The sequence below is a fragment of the Sciurus vulgaris genome, assembly GCF_902686455.1.
Source record: "Sciurus vulgaris genome assembly, chromosome: 12".
Classification (NCBI taxonomy): Eukaryota; Metazoa; Chordata; class Mammalia; order Rodentia; family Sciuridae; genus Sciurus; species Sciurus vulgaris.
The window spans coordinates 18495863-18511909 of record NC_136473.1 but is presented as its reverse complement, the minus strand read 5'-3'; the positions used below and the strand labels follow the sequence as shown (position 1 = coordinate 18511909).

Below are 16047 nucleotides of genomic sequence, written 5' to 3'. Positions count from 1 at the left end.
CAAGAAAGATTTTAGACAACTTCCATCCTTCCCACCCAACCCCAAGTAAATAGGGCATTTGTTTATATTTCCACATTGGCTGCATGAACGAAAATACCTCCTCCACCTAGAAAAACAATCTAACATTCAGACATGGAATTTTGAGGGCAAAGTTTTAGTGTAGACTAGAGCACTACGTATATAGTGCTTAAAAAAATCAAGTAGAAAAGTATTTTTAATAAGGGTTTCTCCTGTGAACACAAGATTACACATACCTGGTTTGGTATTTCTTTACCTTTCAAAAATAAAGTTACACAAACTTTGTTCTCCATTAAAATGGGAGCCCGGAGGAATCTTCTCCCTACGGACTCCAGCAAAATACTTGAGCATGCTGCTCTTGGGGCGTGGGGGAGACCCGCGAAATCATTTTCCTTTCCTCACTTCAGGTTTTGTGCTTTGCACCTACAGGGTGCGGGCAAAGAGTTAAAAGTTTTCTGAGGTTAGTTCCTGCGGTTAAGGGGAGGCGGGAGCTAGATGCTTAAATTTAGACTCGGTAAAACAATACTGGGAAACTTTCAAAGCCTTGCAGAAACCCTGGAGTTTATTTTATTGCCTTTTGTTAAACGGCATCACATTAGCCACGTTTTCTTCCCTTTTTGTAATCCCTGCTGCCCGGGTTCACGGGGCAGATCCTACACATTCCCGCGTGATTCGGTTACCTGCTGGGGGCCAGGTGACCACAACCTACCCATGGCTTCGCCCAGCAGCCGCGTCTCACAGGTGGCTCCGGCCGCCTCCGCGCAGCGCAGGGACTGGGTCCCTGGTGGGTGGGAGCCTGCGCCGGGTCCTCCGAGGCTCGGGGGGCGCGGCGGGGACCCGCGTCCGCGGCCGGGAACGCTCGCCGCGCCCAGCCGACCCGGTGCCGCTTCCCTGCGCCCCGCACCCCGCAGGCGGCCCGGGGTCGCCGAACCACAGAGTCCCCCCAAGCGCCCCGACGCCCCAACACCGCCGGCACAGGGGGTGTCCCCGCCCAGGGGACCCGCACGGCGCGGGCAGGACAGCGCGCCCGCCGTCCCGGGCGTCCCGGGCGTGGACCCCGTGGCCAGGCGCCTCCAGCCGCGCGCAACCTGTCGGGGGTCCGAGGCGCGTCACTCACCTGGCGGGAGCCCCTCCGCCGGACGGCAGGTGCCCACGCGGACCGCGACCCGCAGCGCCCGCGCCTCCTGCCCGCGCGCCTCGCCGACCGTCCGGCCGCCGCGCGCTCCCGTCCCCGCCCCGCCGCGCGCTCCCGCGCCTGGACGCGGGTCCCCCCGACGCGAGCTGCGCGCGCCCGCGGCATTTAAAGAGACAGGCCGGGCGTCTAGCCGTCCCCGCGGCCGCCTCTCAGGGGTCTTCCTTCTAGTAGTGAGGGTTGGATTGGGGGACAATTAAGAGTGGAAAATCACCAACTCGCACGCGGATTTGTGTTTGAAACTCTGAATGAGAAGGGACTTCTTCCCCACCTCACCACCCCCATCAGCAGCCTTGAGAGCTTATTTTTATTTAATAATAGCAAAATATTATAATTTATTGAATACCTATGCCCTCGGAAAAGGTATATAACATGCATACATAATTTCACGTAAGTCTTAAAACTGGGTTTTAAAAGATCATTCCTTTTTGTTAATTGGCACATAAAGTCGTACACATGTGGGGTATCCTTGTGATGTTTTTGACACGCGTGCATTGTGCAGTGTTCAGATCAGGCTAAGCATATACATCTCTTTAAATATTTGTCATTTCTTTAAGTTGCAAACATTCAAAATCCTTTCTTACAGATATTTTGAATCCTTTGGGGGTTTTTTATCATCATTTTAAAAAGGGTGGGAAACAGGTTCAGAGAGCTGAAGAAACTCCTCCAAGTGGTTTGATTTTTTTGTTTGTTTGTTTTTTGATTTTTTTGTTTCTCTCTCTCCCTCTCTCTCACACACACACAGTAGGATTCCTCCAAGAGTTTTTGACCCCACTGCTTCTTGCTGTTTTCTTCTTCCTCCATCACTGGAAACATCTACTGAGGTAATAGCTAGTTGTGGAAGACTTTTGCGGGTGGAAGTTAATGTCACCAGTGTTATCATAGATGGATCAACTTGCTGGGGTACTGGATTTTATTAATTGTAGGATTTGCTATATACTCATGGCAAACACGAAAACCTTGATTCCAAAAATGTTTGTGTTTATTCCCTTTTCACAGAAAGCAAGAAAGGAAGTGACTGGCTACCCAGAAGACTGAGTCACTGGTAGCACTCAGGGCTGAGCCCCAATTCCTTAGTCCTTAGATCATTTCTTTGCCCTCTCCAGGAAGAGATACCTGATTAAAGGGAAGAAAACTTATTCTCTAATAACATATTGGCCACACCTAGCTCCCTGCATCTTTAATTAATGTTTACAAAGCACTTTACCCCACATACTAGTTAATTAGGTGAGTTTTATTATCCCCCTTTTTTTGAACCAAATCTAGGAGAGAATCAATTCCGACAGTCCCTTATCCTTGCTGAATAGTAGACCTAAGCTTTCTCTTTCTGTTTCTATCTTCCTCCCTCTTACATTTTTGCTCCATAATGTGTTAAATCTGGAAGCATTTCTGATGAAGTGACTTATTAAAATGCAAATAACATAAAACACCTAGGGATAAGAGGGAATATGGGTAACCTTTGTCTTTAAGGAATTCATTTTAAGAAAAAAAGAGGCATTTGATAAGTCATCCCAGACTTCTTGTTTCCTTTTTAATATTGTTCCTTTTGGTTGGTTAAGCTTTTATGGTGTATCTTTTCTTGTAGGTGCAGAAAGAAGTAAGAAAAAAGAAACTGAAGGATGATGGGATTAGAGTGGAAGAAGGAGAAAAGGAAAAGGTCAAAAAAGAAAAAAAAAAAAAAAAGTGGCAGGAAACGAACAGGGAAGAAAATGAGTCTGAGAAGAAAGTTTCAACCAAAAGGCATTAGAGGAAATGAGGCCACCCCTGGTAGCCCGCACCAAATCTTTGTGGGAATTACAATCAGGTGGCCTTTCCTGGTAGCTGGTACAGGCAGAGCCGGGGACCCAGCTTAACTGCTGTGCACAGGCAGGCTGCTAGTCCCTGTGCAACCCTTGTGAAGCCATCTGTGTGCCAACTGAACACACAGACAGGGACTACATGGTGAGAGAGGACACAGTGAGATGAGAAAAAGCTAAAGGTTTAGAGGGGAATTTAAAGACAGTTATTCATAAAAGTACTTACTGTCCAGGAAGGAAAAAAGAGACCTCTGGAGGATCTGGTATATGGTGTTATTACTGCTTTAAAACTCATCATATAATCACAGTAATACCAATTATCACTTTAAATTCACTTGACATTTTTTCTGGAGCTGGTGAGGGAACCCAGGGCCTTAATGCATGCTAGGTACGTGCTCTGCCACTGAGCTGGATGCCCAGTCTCTTGACTTTTAAGTAAATGTCTTCTGAAGTTGGTCTTTGCTAAGAAAATACTGATGATACAGCAGTTTGAATCTGGAATGTGCCCCAAATGCCCATGTGTCCCCAAGCTGTGGTGCTATTGGGAGGTGGTGGAATCTTTAAGGGGTGGGGCTTGTTGAAGTTAGATCATTGTGGGTGTGTCCTTGAAGGGGCTATTGGGACTCCACCTCTTCTTATCTGCTTTCTTTGCTTCCCAGCTGTTACATGCTCCCCCCATGATGCACTGCCTTACCACAAGCCCAAAAGCACTAGGGCCTACCCAACATGAGCTGCAACCTCTGTACCGGGTGTGCCAAAATCAGCCTTTTCCCTTCCTAAGTGGATTATCTCAGGCATCTGGGTACTGTACTGGAAAGTTGACTACCACAACAAGTGAGCCCCAAAGAGTAGACGATTATTCTTTTGAACTTTGTATAAGTTAAAAATTTTAAAGTGAACTAAAAACTTCAGCTAAATATGTCTTTACTTTATAAGGTAGTAGTCATGTGCCACATACCAATGGGTCAGTCAGTAATGGAACACACAGACAGACAACAGTGGTCTTATAAGATTGTATGGGCCAGGGAAGTCACAGACACCCTAGTTTGTGTAAGTATACTCAGTGATGTTCCCACAGTGACAAAATCGCTTAGTAACTCATCTCTCAGGATGTACCCTGTCGTTAAGTGGCGCTTATCATTAAGTGGTGTGTGACTGTAATGATCACTGTATAAAATTGACTTCAGAAACTGAGGTTTCTGTGCTGGTCATTACAGGGTTGCAGACAGGAAAGGGAAAGTGGCTAGTAAGTAAATTTCCTGAAAAAACTTTTACTAAAAATGTATAGCATTTTAGAACTGAAAGGAGAGATGTAAGAGACATGATTTAGATCCATGCTTCTTCCACGTAGAAGAGATGTTACCTTGAGTTTTTTATCCTTTTTGAGTCTCAGTTCCTTATCTGTGTAATGGGACTATCACCACTCTGTGAGGCTAAAACCAAATTCCTTTAAAGTTTGCCAAACAAATAATTGCTGAGAAGAGTTAAGAAAATAGGGAAAATGAAGGAAAATATGGGAAATCACCCCATTTATTATTAAAACATAGTATAAGGCTATACTAATGGAAATTAAGTTAATAGAATAATATTTAACCCAGAAAAGGGATTGTATACTTTAATATATGATAAAGAAGTCATTGAAAATATATGATAAAGGGATGGATTAAAAATAAGTGAAATTTAGAAAACCAGCAAATTGAAAGAATAATCAGTTTAACATCTTACCTTTCCTCATGTGCCAAAAGAAATTCCCACTACATTAAAAGATTTTTAAACTAGGAGAACTGGGTGCGAGGTGTACACCTGTGATCCCAGCTAATCTGGAGGCTGAGGCAGGAGGATCACGTTTTAGGCCAGCCTGGGTAACTTAGCAGGACCCTGTTTCAAAATAACATAATGAAACAAAAAGAGAGTCTGGGGATATAGCTCAGAGGTAGATTGCGCCTGCGTTCAATTCCCAGTAACACACACACACACACACACACACACACACACACACCACACTAGGAGAAAATTTAGGTAAGTATTTATGTGATCTCAAGATGGCAGAGAAATGGAAAAATTAGACTAGATTACAAAAGCATTTTAAGATTATGATAACTAAATTATGATGATATATATATATTTTTTTTGTGTGTGTGATTGTTTCTAAGTTGCAGTATCAGGAGGAGGGAGGATGGGGGACCCTTATGGACAATTCTTTGAGAAGCTTAAAATTCTTTCTTTCCTTCCTTCCTTCCTTCCTTCCTTCCTTCCTTCCTTCCTTCCTTCCTTCCTTCCTTCCTTCCTTCCTTCCTCTCTCTCTCTTTCTCTTTCTTTCTTTCTTTCTTTCTTTCTTTTCCTAACCTTGCCTAAAAGAGTCTGCACTAAGTTTAACCTCTGTAATCAATCACTATGTCAGGATTCCCACTCTCTATTTGATGTCTTCTATCTTATCCCTACCACTCTCAACCCCGGACATCTTGAAAACTTTACTTCATTAATCAGTAAAAACTTCCCACCCTTCTTGTTTCATGAACACCCACGATTTTATTAAGAGGGAAGTATATAAAGGTAACATTAAACAGATTACATGTTGTCTTCGTCCATTTGTATTGCTGTAACAGAATACCTGAGACCAGGTAATTTATAACAAACATAAATATACTTCCCCACAGATCTGGAGGCTGTAATGTCCAAGCTCAAGGTACTGGCTCTCTAGTGAGACTTTCTTTCTTTTAATATTTCATTTCAATTTCTAATTTGGTCAATAGGATGAAAACAAACAAACCCTTCCTACAACGAATCACAACAGGAAAAGAAAGGGGAAATCACACAAAATGCTCCCATTCACTGTGAGGAATAAAATGTTAAGTGGAATTTTCCTGTTGCCCTAAAATTGCAACAGAGGACCAAACCTAAGGGCCAATACTCTGTAGTTATCATCTCTTTTGTTCCAAGTTCAAGAAGTTACCAGAAGGGCTGGGATTGTAGCTCAGCGGTAGAGAATTTGCACAAGCCCTGGTTTGATCCCCAGCATTGCCCCTAACCCCCCAAAAAAGTCCCCGGAGGCTAACCACTTGGCCTCAGGGTTTACCAGTGTCACACATCTGAACTGTACAGACCACGTTTTGTTTATCCATTCATCTGCTGATGGACATTCGGGCTGTTTCCACATTTTGGCTATTGTGAATAATGCTATTATAAACATGGGTGTACAAATATCTGCTCAAGTCTCTGCTTTCAATTGCTTTGGGTATTTTCCCAGAAGGGGAATTGCTGAAGCATATGGTAATTTCCTATTTAACTTTTTGAGAAAACATCTTCTGTTTCTCTAGCAGTTGCTCTATCCTACATTCCCACCAGCAAGGTAGGAAGATTCCAGCTTCTCTACATCCCTTGCCTGCATTTGTTATTTTCCCTTCTTTGCAAAGGACTGAATCTTAAATACAAAAATGAGACTGGTCGAATAATCAAAAACTTTAGGGAACTTGTTCAATCTGGCCGTCTTCTCACGATGTCTTGCTACCAGTGAGGAATGGGAATTTCCTTGAAAATAGTTGCAGACATCCGTTGACAGCAGTAAAATCATTTGATGTTTATAGTCCCAATAAGTTGAGAGACCTGAATAAACCATTTGCAAGAATAAAGTAATAAGTAAAAGGGAATTTTTTTCCCTTGACTTTTTCTTAAAATGCTTTACTAACTTTGAAAATGGTTCACAAAGGAGCAAAACAGGCCAAATATATTTATGGCCTTACCAATTCAACTCCCATTTATTTCCTAAACTTGCTGTCTGGGTTCTTTTCCCGTAACTATTCTAAAGCTATATTTTCTTAATTCCCATCCTAGTTTCCATTCAGCTGGCAGCTTGGATCATCTGTTAAATATAACTGTTTTCCCCAAAGCTGAATCCCCTGCACAGAGTCCACACAGCTCCCCCTGAGCAAAAGGATTCATCACCCTGGTCTCTAATATTATCTCTATGATGACCTGAAAAATCTCCACAGGTGGGCATTATGTGTTTCATGCGACAAGTTTCGTGCCTTCTCTGGTTCTGCTGGGAAAGCTTGTTTTAAACTGTCCTCTGGGGATTGCATTCATTAAATTCATTAATCCATCCATCACCCCTATTTGGTTGTGAAAGGTTCTTTCTGTGGAATGGTCAGGATGGGAGAGATACAGACCAAAAACAGAAACGAAAAGCAAGATCAATGATTCTGCGTGAGACAAACAGAAAAATCCACTGGCATCTCAAAAGGGTTTTGGAACCCTGAAGAAAGGTCCAGAAAGGAACAAGAAGGGAAGGGCTAACTAGATATGTGAAAGAAGTTAGGGCAGATGGAGAGACGTGAATGTCAAGTGTTGTATGTGTGGGAAATGGCTCAGACTTAGAGGGCAGTGCTGTCTGACATTCACTTTGCCGCATTTTATAAATCAAGTAGTCATTCCCTCTGCGCCAGAAACACCAGCCTGGTGTGAGCTGTTCTTCTGTGAATGAGGAGTCATAAGCTACCATTTCCAGGAAAGCAAGCAGAGGCTCATGTAGAGATGGGAGCAATGGTTTGGAAGGTAGCCAAGAAGTCACTGACGGTTTGGACAAGAAAGCAAACCTCTTGCTCTTCAATATGTAGGGGAGAGTGTTCTAGACTCTGCTACTATGACTACTTAAGTTTTTTTGTTTTTTTATTTGTTTGTTTGTTTTTTGTGCTGGAGATGGAACCTAGGGCCTTGTGCACGCTGGGCAGGTGCTCTACCAGTGAGCTACATCCCCAGTCTATTTTATTTTGATATTAAATAAAATGGTATCTCAAGAAGTTGGAGGCCATGGCAGATGTTTGGGTTATGAATATTCCACCTGAGACATCTATCTACTGGATGTGTTGGGTGGCTGGACTTCACATCTCATGGGGCCAGCTTGTGTTTACCACCCCTAAGTGCTTGATCCTACCTTCCTTTTGGGTTTACAGTGCCCCACCTCAGACCCCTGACTTTTTCCCTTAAGCTCTTTAAAAAATCTAGAGACACTTATGCTCACATCTCACCTGACATCTTTATATCATTTTATAGTTTACAAATCTCATTCATACGTTTAATTCTCAGAACAGTCTTGGAAGATGTTATGTCCCATTCTACAGATGAGGAAACTGAGGCTCAGATTCACTCGCTTAGTAGTGGCAAACTGACATCCTAAGGCTGCTGCTCATGCTTTCTGCGGAGCCGCCCGACAGGATTCTGCCGTGATCTGGTTTAGCACTGTACCTCTTTCATGCATTTTTTTCTTTATAAAGTCAATTAAAGGATTTTTCCCCACATTGTTGACTATTTTCAAGGTTATTAAATGAATACTGGGGAAAACACAACCTTTATGAAAGCTGAAGGAACAGTAATAAACATTAGAAATGTGGAGATCTCATTAGAAATGTGGAAATCTCACCTTATTAAATATTCATCAGAGTAGCGGCAGCTGGAGATATCAAGGGGGAGGGCTGAGGGGAATTACAAGAAACAGAAGCTAAAGGTTGAGGATCAGATGAAAATCCATGAAGGTTTTGACAGAAAGCATCAAAACAGTTTTTCAAAGGTATTTGATAAAGCATACTGAATGCATGCCAAATCCAAAGTACTGCTACATGCTTCCATATAGTAAAGAAATCCAAAATGGATTAATTGCATGAGTGAAGCTAACATTGACCAAGTCTCATCTCTTCCCGACAGACTCAAACCTTTTATTTAAGCAGAACCACAGAAGCAGCAAAGTACTCCTGCTCCAAAATTCCTGCTAGGGACAGGCTACAGGGCACAGGGCTGAGTGTGGTTTCTGGAGTCGAATTCCCAGTACACAGAAGCCATCCATCCCTCTGCGGGTTAGGGGCACAGCTGGGTCCAGAACCCAGGCTGCTCTGCTCTCTAACTCTGAGACGGCGCAGAGGGTTCATCCTTGTAAACTGTGTATTATGGCAGGAGAATCATTATTTTCAGTGGGGTATTTACATGTGGCCATTTTCAAGCAACCATCTGAGGATAGCAGGGATAATTGACATGCAAACATAATTCCATATTGGTTTGAGGTTAGTCTTTCATCAGTCCACTTCCTAAGTTTACTAAAAATAGCAAAATGAACTCATTGAATTTTCATTGACTTTCTCTTCTCCTTCCTCTCCGGGGAAGATGTGCTTATGTGCTCCAAAGAGGCCTGGTTAGGTTCATAAGTTGAAGAGGTTAAGCAATTACCATCTGACTCCAGAGCTCAATCTGATATACCAGCAGGCAGGAGTCATCTAATTTAATGAGTGGAATGACAGAATAAAGAATAGGTCATTTCTAGCTTATCTTGTGTTAAAAATTGTTTTAAGAAAATCCAAATGCTTGAAACATTGCTACAAGGGTAAAACAAATTTTAAATCCATAAGCATGTTCATTAAAAGGTAAATTGTAAACTCCTTCAATGCACTGAGAAAATTGAGGGGCTGGGGGTATAGCTCAGTGGTAGAGCACTTGCTTAGGGTGTCAGAGGTCCTGGATTCCATCCCCAGCACTCGGGGTAGCGGAGGGGAGGAAAGAAAGGAAAAAAAAGAAAACGAAAAACTCAGCTTCTGCACAACTTTGAAAGGACACCTCTTTCTGTTAAGATGAGCTATACCTAACTCTGGACCTAGAATAGTTTTCATGCCTGGGTCTAAAATATTTTTCAGACCTACCTCATTATCTAGATGACACTATATATCCCACTTGCAGAAGGAAAAACTGAGGACCCAGGATAACCAGGAGAAGGTGGTAGTTCCTGGTCCCAGTCTGTGGCTCTGTTTGGTAAAAGGCCTTTCCACTTCTGGGGACACTACCCAGCAGGTGGGGTTGCTGGGAAGACAGTGTGTTGTTAGATAAGGCAGTAATAGAATAATGTGCAATGGATTATTTTTGACAAAATTTCAGATAATTGAAAAAAAAGTCATCCACAATAGATTTGGGGGGCGAAAAGGACATTTAAACATGTATTTTAAATATCTAGGCTTGGTTCTCTTGTCTAGTGAAGGGATGTGTATGGGGTGGCCTTGTGTGCGTATCTTTAAATAAGTGAAAAAGTATCTCGTAACTGAAACAGGAGGACTGGAATGTGCCAAGGCAGTGTGACATTTCAGCACTCTCCCGCGGCTGACCACCCTTTCTGGGAATCGCTATCCCCTGACAGCATTGTCTGCTATCTCAAAGTCCTTCCATTTCAAACCCAGAAGGCACCCACAAGGTGCCTGTCATTCAAGAGTCCCCATTCAGACTGAGTCATCCGGTCCAGTGGGCAATTCCAAGTACCCCACAAGGGACCCAGTTATAATGCTGAGAAAACCAATAAGCTCACTGTAGCCCAAGAAATTTGCTTCCAAGTTTGTTTTGTTTTGTACCAGGGATTAAGCCCAGGGGCATTTAACCACTGAGCCACATCCTCAGCCCTCTTTATTTTTTATTTTGAGACAGGGCCTCACTAAGTTTCTTAGGGCCTCACTCAATTGCTGAGGTTGGCTTTAAACTTGCCATCCTCCTGCCTCAGCCTCCTGAGCCACTGGGATTACAAGCATGCAAGCTTCCAAGTTTAAATCCACTGTGTCCAGCCTAACATCTTCTAGGAGGACTTCCACTAGAAAATTCTGCCTCCAGGAAACCAGTCTCTGAATAGGATAAATGAGAAATGGATCCAGGGGCAGCATTTTCAGAGAGGAATTAAGGGGCTCCCTTAAGGAGGGGCTCCTTCAAAGCCAGGTATTGTCATGGGCTGGATTGTGTCCCCCCAACTCCTATGTGGGTGTCTAATCCCAAGTACCCCGATGTGATTGTATCTGGAGAGAGGTTCTTTAAAGATGAAGTTTAAGTGAGCTCATTAGGTAGTCCCTAATCCACAACTGATGTCCTTGTAAGAAGAGGAGATCAAGGCATGGAAACACCAGACAGAAGCACATTCAAAGACAGAGAAGACAACCAACTGGAAGGCAACGAGAGAGATCTCAGAAGGTCTGCTGACAGCCTTGATCTTGGACCTCAGCCTGTGTTGTTGGGGCCTCCCAGTCTGTGGTACGTTGTTATGGCAGCTGAGCAGACTAATGCAGGTGGGTTGAGGCACACCTGCTAGGGGAGCCCAGGACAGATCTGAAGTTCAGGAATTCTCTCCCAAGACAGAAGTGGACTGTTGTGAATTAGGTAAAAAGACTTCAAAGTGGGGAGAAATAAAAAGATTGTAAAGAAGACTGGATTCCGGCAAGAGAACTGGTTGGTACTGTAATTCCAGTAGGTTAGGAGGCTGAGGCAGGAGGATCATGAATTCAAGGCCAGTCTTAGCAACTTAGGGAGGCCCTAAGCAACTCTCAAAATTAAAAAAAAAAAAAAAGGGCTGTGGATGTATTTCAATGGTTGAGCACCCCTGGGTTCAATCCCTGGTATCCACCCCCTGCCAAAATAAATAAATAAATAAATAAATAAATAAGGAAAAGTACTGAGCCTGTCTAGCTCTCCTCTCTCCCCACCACTTCCCCTACCCTGCTCTCCCATCTCCATTTTTTCATAGCTACCTGATTTGTTCCTTATCATTAGGGACTTGACTGTCAGGATCATTGTATATATTTCAGGAACATGGGCGACTTAGTGGGGCATGGACAAAGGGGGAGAAATTCCTGTTCCTCCTCCAGTCATTTCTATTGATGGAATCTCATGAAGGAGGTAGAGAAAGAATTTAGGTTAGACGTGTTTCCTAAATGACCTTCAGATTATACCTCTTGGAGACTGCCTGCTGATTCTAGTCTTCAGCTGCCTTGATTGAAGAGGTAAAAGGTTGACGAGATTGAAAAAAGTTACATGATACTGAATTCAGAAATGAACAAGACCTCCCAAAATGTGCTCCTGCCACATGGAGTCCCATGCCTTCAGATCCTTTTTTTGTTTTTGGAATCTTAAATAATCAACAGCCTGACATAACTTAATGGCCTGCCCATGTTGGAAGTTCTGGTGTTGAGTGGATTCAGTGTCCTCATAAGTGAGTTATGTCACAAGTTTGTGCCTTGATTTAGCCATGTGAGGAATTGGGGTTCATGCCACCCACTGTTTGCTCAAAATGCTATCAGGAGTAATTAAGCTAAAACCACATTTGGGTTCTCAATGTCAGTTTGCTAGCTCTAACCTAAGTGCAAAATATAGTGACCTGAGATTTCAGTTCTGTTTTTAACTTTTGAGGTTAGAAGACACTATTTGCTTTTTTATGAAAAGGACATTCCTTTTACCCATTAAATTGCTACAATTTCTTTAATAATAGGTCTATAATAGGTAGAAATTCCTATAATAGGTAGAAATTGGAAAGAATGGCTTCTCATTTCACTATCATTATGATAATTACAGCTAACAGCCGCTCATTTAGTTGGCATCTTTAGAGAGAGCCAAAACTTATCTTTTTGATAGTATTGTTGACAGCTCTTGTCATGGTTGAATATTTCATGTTTTGATATAATTTTCTTCAAAGTCCTGCTGGGAACAATGATGCAGAATTGTAATCCCAGAGAGTCAGGAGGCTAAGGCAGGAGGATCTTAAGTTCAAGGCCAGCCTGGGCAATTGAGCAAGACCCTGTCTCAAAATAAATAATAAAAAGGGCTGGGGATGTAGCTCAGGAGTAAAGTGACCCTGGGTTCAATCCCCGGTACCCTAAATAAATAAATAAATAAAATATTTTTCCTTTAAAGTCCTATTAAGCATATTTTTTATTTCTTCTAAAGCATCATCCACAGGATACAGCTTAAATGTTTTCTTCTCAGGGTGATTATAACATTACTTTACACTGGTGTAATTCGGTGACCTCATCAATGAACCTCTGTGTTGGTCTTTTTGTCCTTGTGGCTTAATGATCATGTATTTTGGAATCTGTGTCTACATTTTTTTTTTTTTTTTTTTTTTTGTTGTTGTTGTTGTGGTGCTGGGGATCGAACCCAGGGCCTTAAGGCGAGCAAGCTACCTACTGAACTATCTCCCCAGGCCCTGTGTCTACTTTGTACCATTGCCAATTTTTGCCCATCTGTCTTGCTTCAAGGGCTCTCCAACTCGCTGTAGGCTGGGAGACCAGACTCCAAACTTGTTAGTATGTGTCTACAATGAGATAAGATAAGCTCTTAATTACAGGAGTTAGGAGCACTTTGGTAAAAAAAAGGGTACTGTGGATATTAGAGACTAAATGTTTGCGTCCCTCCTAAATTCATGTGTTGAAGTACTAACCTCCAATGTGTAGGTTTTAGGAGGCGGGGACTTTAGAACTGTTTAGGTCTCGAGGGTGGAGGCCTCATGAATGGGATCAGTGCCCTTATAAGAAGAGGCCTGCGCACTTTCTTCCTCTCCTCGCTCTCAGTCATGTGAGGACACAGCAAGAAGACAGGTATCTGCAAGCCCAGAAGAGAGCCCCCGCCACCACACTGGTCTGCCAGCACCTTGACGCTGGACTTCCAGTCTCTAGACGTGTGAGAAATGCATCTGTGGTCTCCACCACCCAGTCTGTTATTTCATTGTAGCAGCCCAAACTAAGGCGGCAGAGATTCGTGAAGGCCTCCGCAGAAGGCGCTTCTCTCTGTCAACCCTGCTTTCTGTTGTGTTTCTATCTTGACCTCAGGGGTGGAGCTCCGCCAAGCCAATCAGCATATTCATTCCCCTAGGCGTGTGATTGGTGCAGAGGTGAGCAACAGAGCCAAGCAGGTCCAATCAGAGTGCTCCCAGCATCTCTAGCTCGTGATGCTGTGATGCTCTGGCAGGAGATGACACAGGTAGACTGGCAGTCATCTTGGCATCCTTGGAGCCAGCTGTGGGATGAGTCTGACGTTCGAGAAGGCAGAATGGAAAGAAGGAACAAAAACTGCCCATTGGTGACACCACCAAGGGACTGAATCAACCATTGTCTAAAGTCCCCTACCTCTCTTTTTCTTTCTAAAGAGAAGACGGTACCGATGATCACACACAGTCGCTGTTGCTAATAGTCCAGAATGCCCTTCTTGGCCTCTTGTGTCCGTCACTTACTGTTTTATTTGGCTTTTTGGTTTTTTCGCTGCTGTGACTAAATGACTGGACCAGCACAACTGCAGAGGAGGTAAGGTTTATTTCAGACTCATGGTTTCTAAGGTCTTTGTTCATAGAAGGCCGGCTCCATTCCTCTGGGCTCGAGGTGAGGCAGAACATCATGGCTGAAGAGTGTGGCAGAGGGAAGAGGCTCACATCAGGAAGCAGAGAGTCCGCTTGCCAGATTGAAATATATACCCAAAGCCACGCCCAATTCCCACTCCTCCAGCCACGCCCACCACCTCAGTTACCACTCAGTTAATCCCTATCAGGGGATTAAATCGCTGACTAGGTTAAGGCTCTCACAACCCAATCGTTTCTCCTCTGAACCCTCTGGCATTGTCTCACGCATGAGCTTTGCTGGATACCTCACATTCAAACTATAACACTTACACATTGGCCTCCACCTTTTTATCATTTTCACATAATGGGGAGTGGAAATGTTTATAAATACTATATTTATTTATTTATTTAGGGCAATGGAGAATACCCAGTGAATTATAATCAGTCCTGCAGATGGCAAAGTATTCTTTGCAGGATACTTAGAAGGCATTGGTTGTAGAGAAGAAAATCTTCAAGTAGTATAACATTGCAGACATGAAATAAACCATCTGAATGTATGTGCCAAATATTCTCATATAGAATGTTAATATCTCATGGGCATGTGATCGTCTACATAGAAAATAAAAAAATAACTCAGAACAAGAGAACAAGTTTTCTGGATATAGGATCAATATACAACATCAATTGCATTTCTTTTAAAATGTAAGATTTAAAAAGCAATAATGTAGTTAAGAATATATATATAATGTATATATATGTATATATATAATGAACATTTTTGGAGAAAATTATTAAATCCTTTTAAGGACATTAAAGAAATCTTGAATAAATAGAAATACTTATGTTTATAAAAAGCAAAACTATCACAAAAAGACCAGTTATCATCAAACTGACCTATAGGTTTAATGTAAAGTCCTTTGAAGTTTTAACTGAATGTTTTTCTGAGATTGGACAAGATGAATTTAAATTTTAAAATAGAAAGGAGAAATGTGAAGAATAATCTAGATCTCTCTTGCCTTAAAGGAGAAGAATCAGGTAGGGGGATATGCTCCAGAAAACAAGACTTAAAATGGGCAATTGGTACAAAGGTAAATAAATACACCAACACAACAGAGTCAAAGGTCCTGGGGCAGATCTGTGCATATAAGGAAACCATACTGTCCTGGAGCACCTGGCTATCCACATGAAAAAGTGGATCCTAACCTCACATAAATAAATATGTGAATAAAGAATCAATTCCAGATAGGTCAATAACTATTTCTTAAAGGCAAAACATTATGACTCTTAAAAAACAGGAAAATATTTTTATAACCTTAGGGTAAGAAATGATTTCTTCATGTGCAAGCACCTGGGTTTGATTTACCCAGCACTACCAAATAAAGGGGAATTTCTCAAGACAGAAAAGCATAATTTGACTTTGAGTTGAGAACTTCCATTCATCAAAATACTATGAAAAATGGACTGGGGATATAGCTCAGTTGGTAGAGTGCTTGCCTCACAAGCACAAGGCCCTGGGTTCAATCCCCAGCACTGCAGAAATAAATAAATAAATAAAAATAAAAATACTATGAAAAGATTAGCTCTGAACTTGAAAAAGGTATTTGTAATACATATAGCCATGATGGGGTTAGTGTGTAAATGAAGAACTCCTAAAAATTAACAAAGAAGTTCCAAATGATCCATAAAAAAAAAAAAACCATGAAAGACATGAGCAGTCATTTCACAGAAGAAACATGAGTCTGTTAGGAAAATATAATCAACTTCATTAATAACAGGGAAATGCAATTTGAAACACAACGAGATACCTTTTTCCACCCCCTAATTAGGGACAACTAAGTCACTTGCATTGGGACATAGGGAGACTCTACCTGTCATCTCCTGCTGGAGGGAGGTGTATTAGTCTACTTGGGCTGCTATAACAAAGCACCATA

The 16047-nt window shown here is 42.3% G+C and overlaps 1 protein-coding gene and 1 long non-coding RNA gene across 2 annotated transcripts in view; both read right to left on the bottom strand.

Moving 5' to 3' along the window:
• PROSER2 (proline and serine rich 2) overlaps positions 1-1256 on the bottom strand; it is a 28537-nt gene extending 27281 nt beyond the window's left edge. The window contains exon 1 of the mRNA XM_079106239.1: positions 1136-1256. The gene's annotated coding sequence lies outside the window, so the exon portion shown is untranslated. The remainder of the gene's footprint in view (positions 1-1135) is intronic.
• The window catches only part of LOC306641252, a 125811-nt gene that overhangs the window by 80616 nt on the left and 29148 nt on the right, over positions 1-16047 (bottom strand). The gene's annotated exons all lie outside the window — the stretch shown is intronic.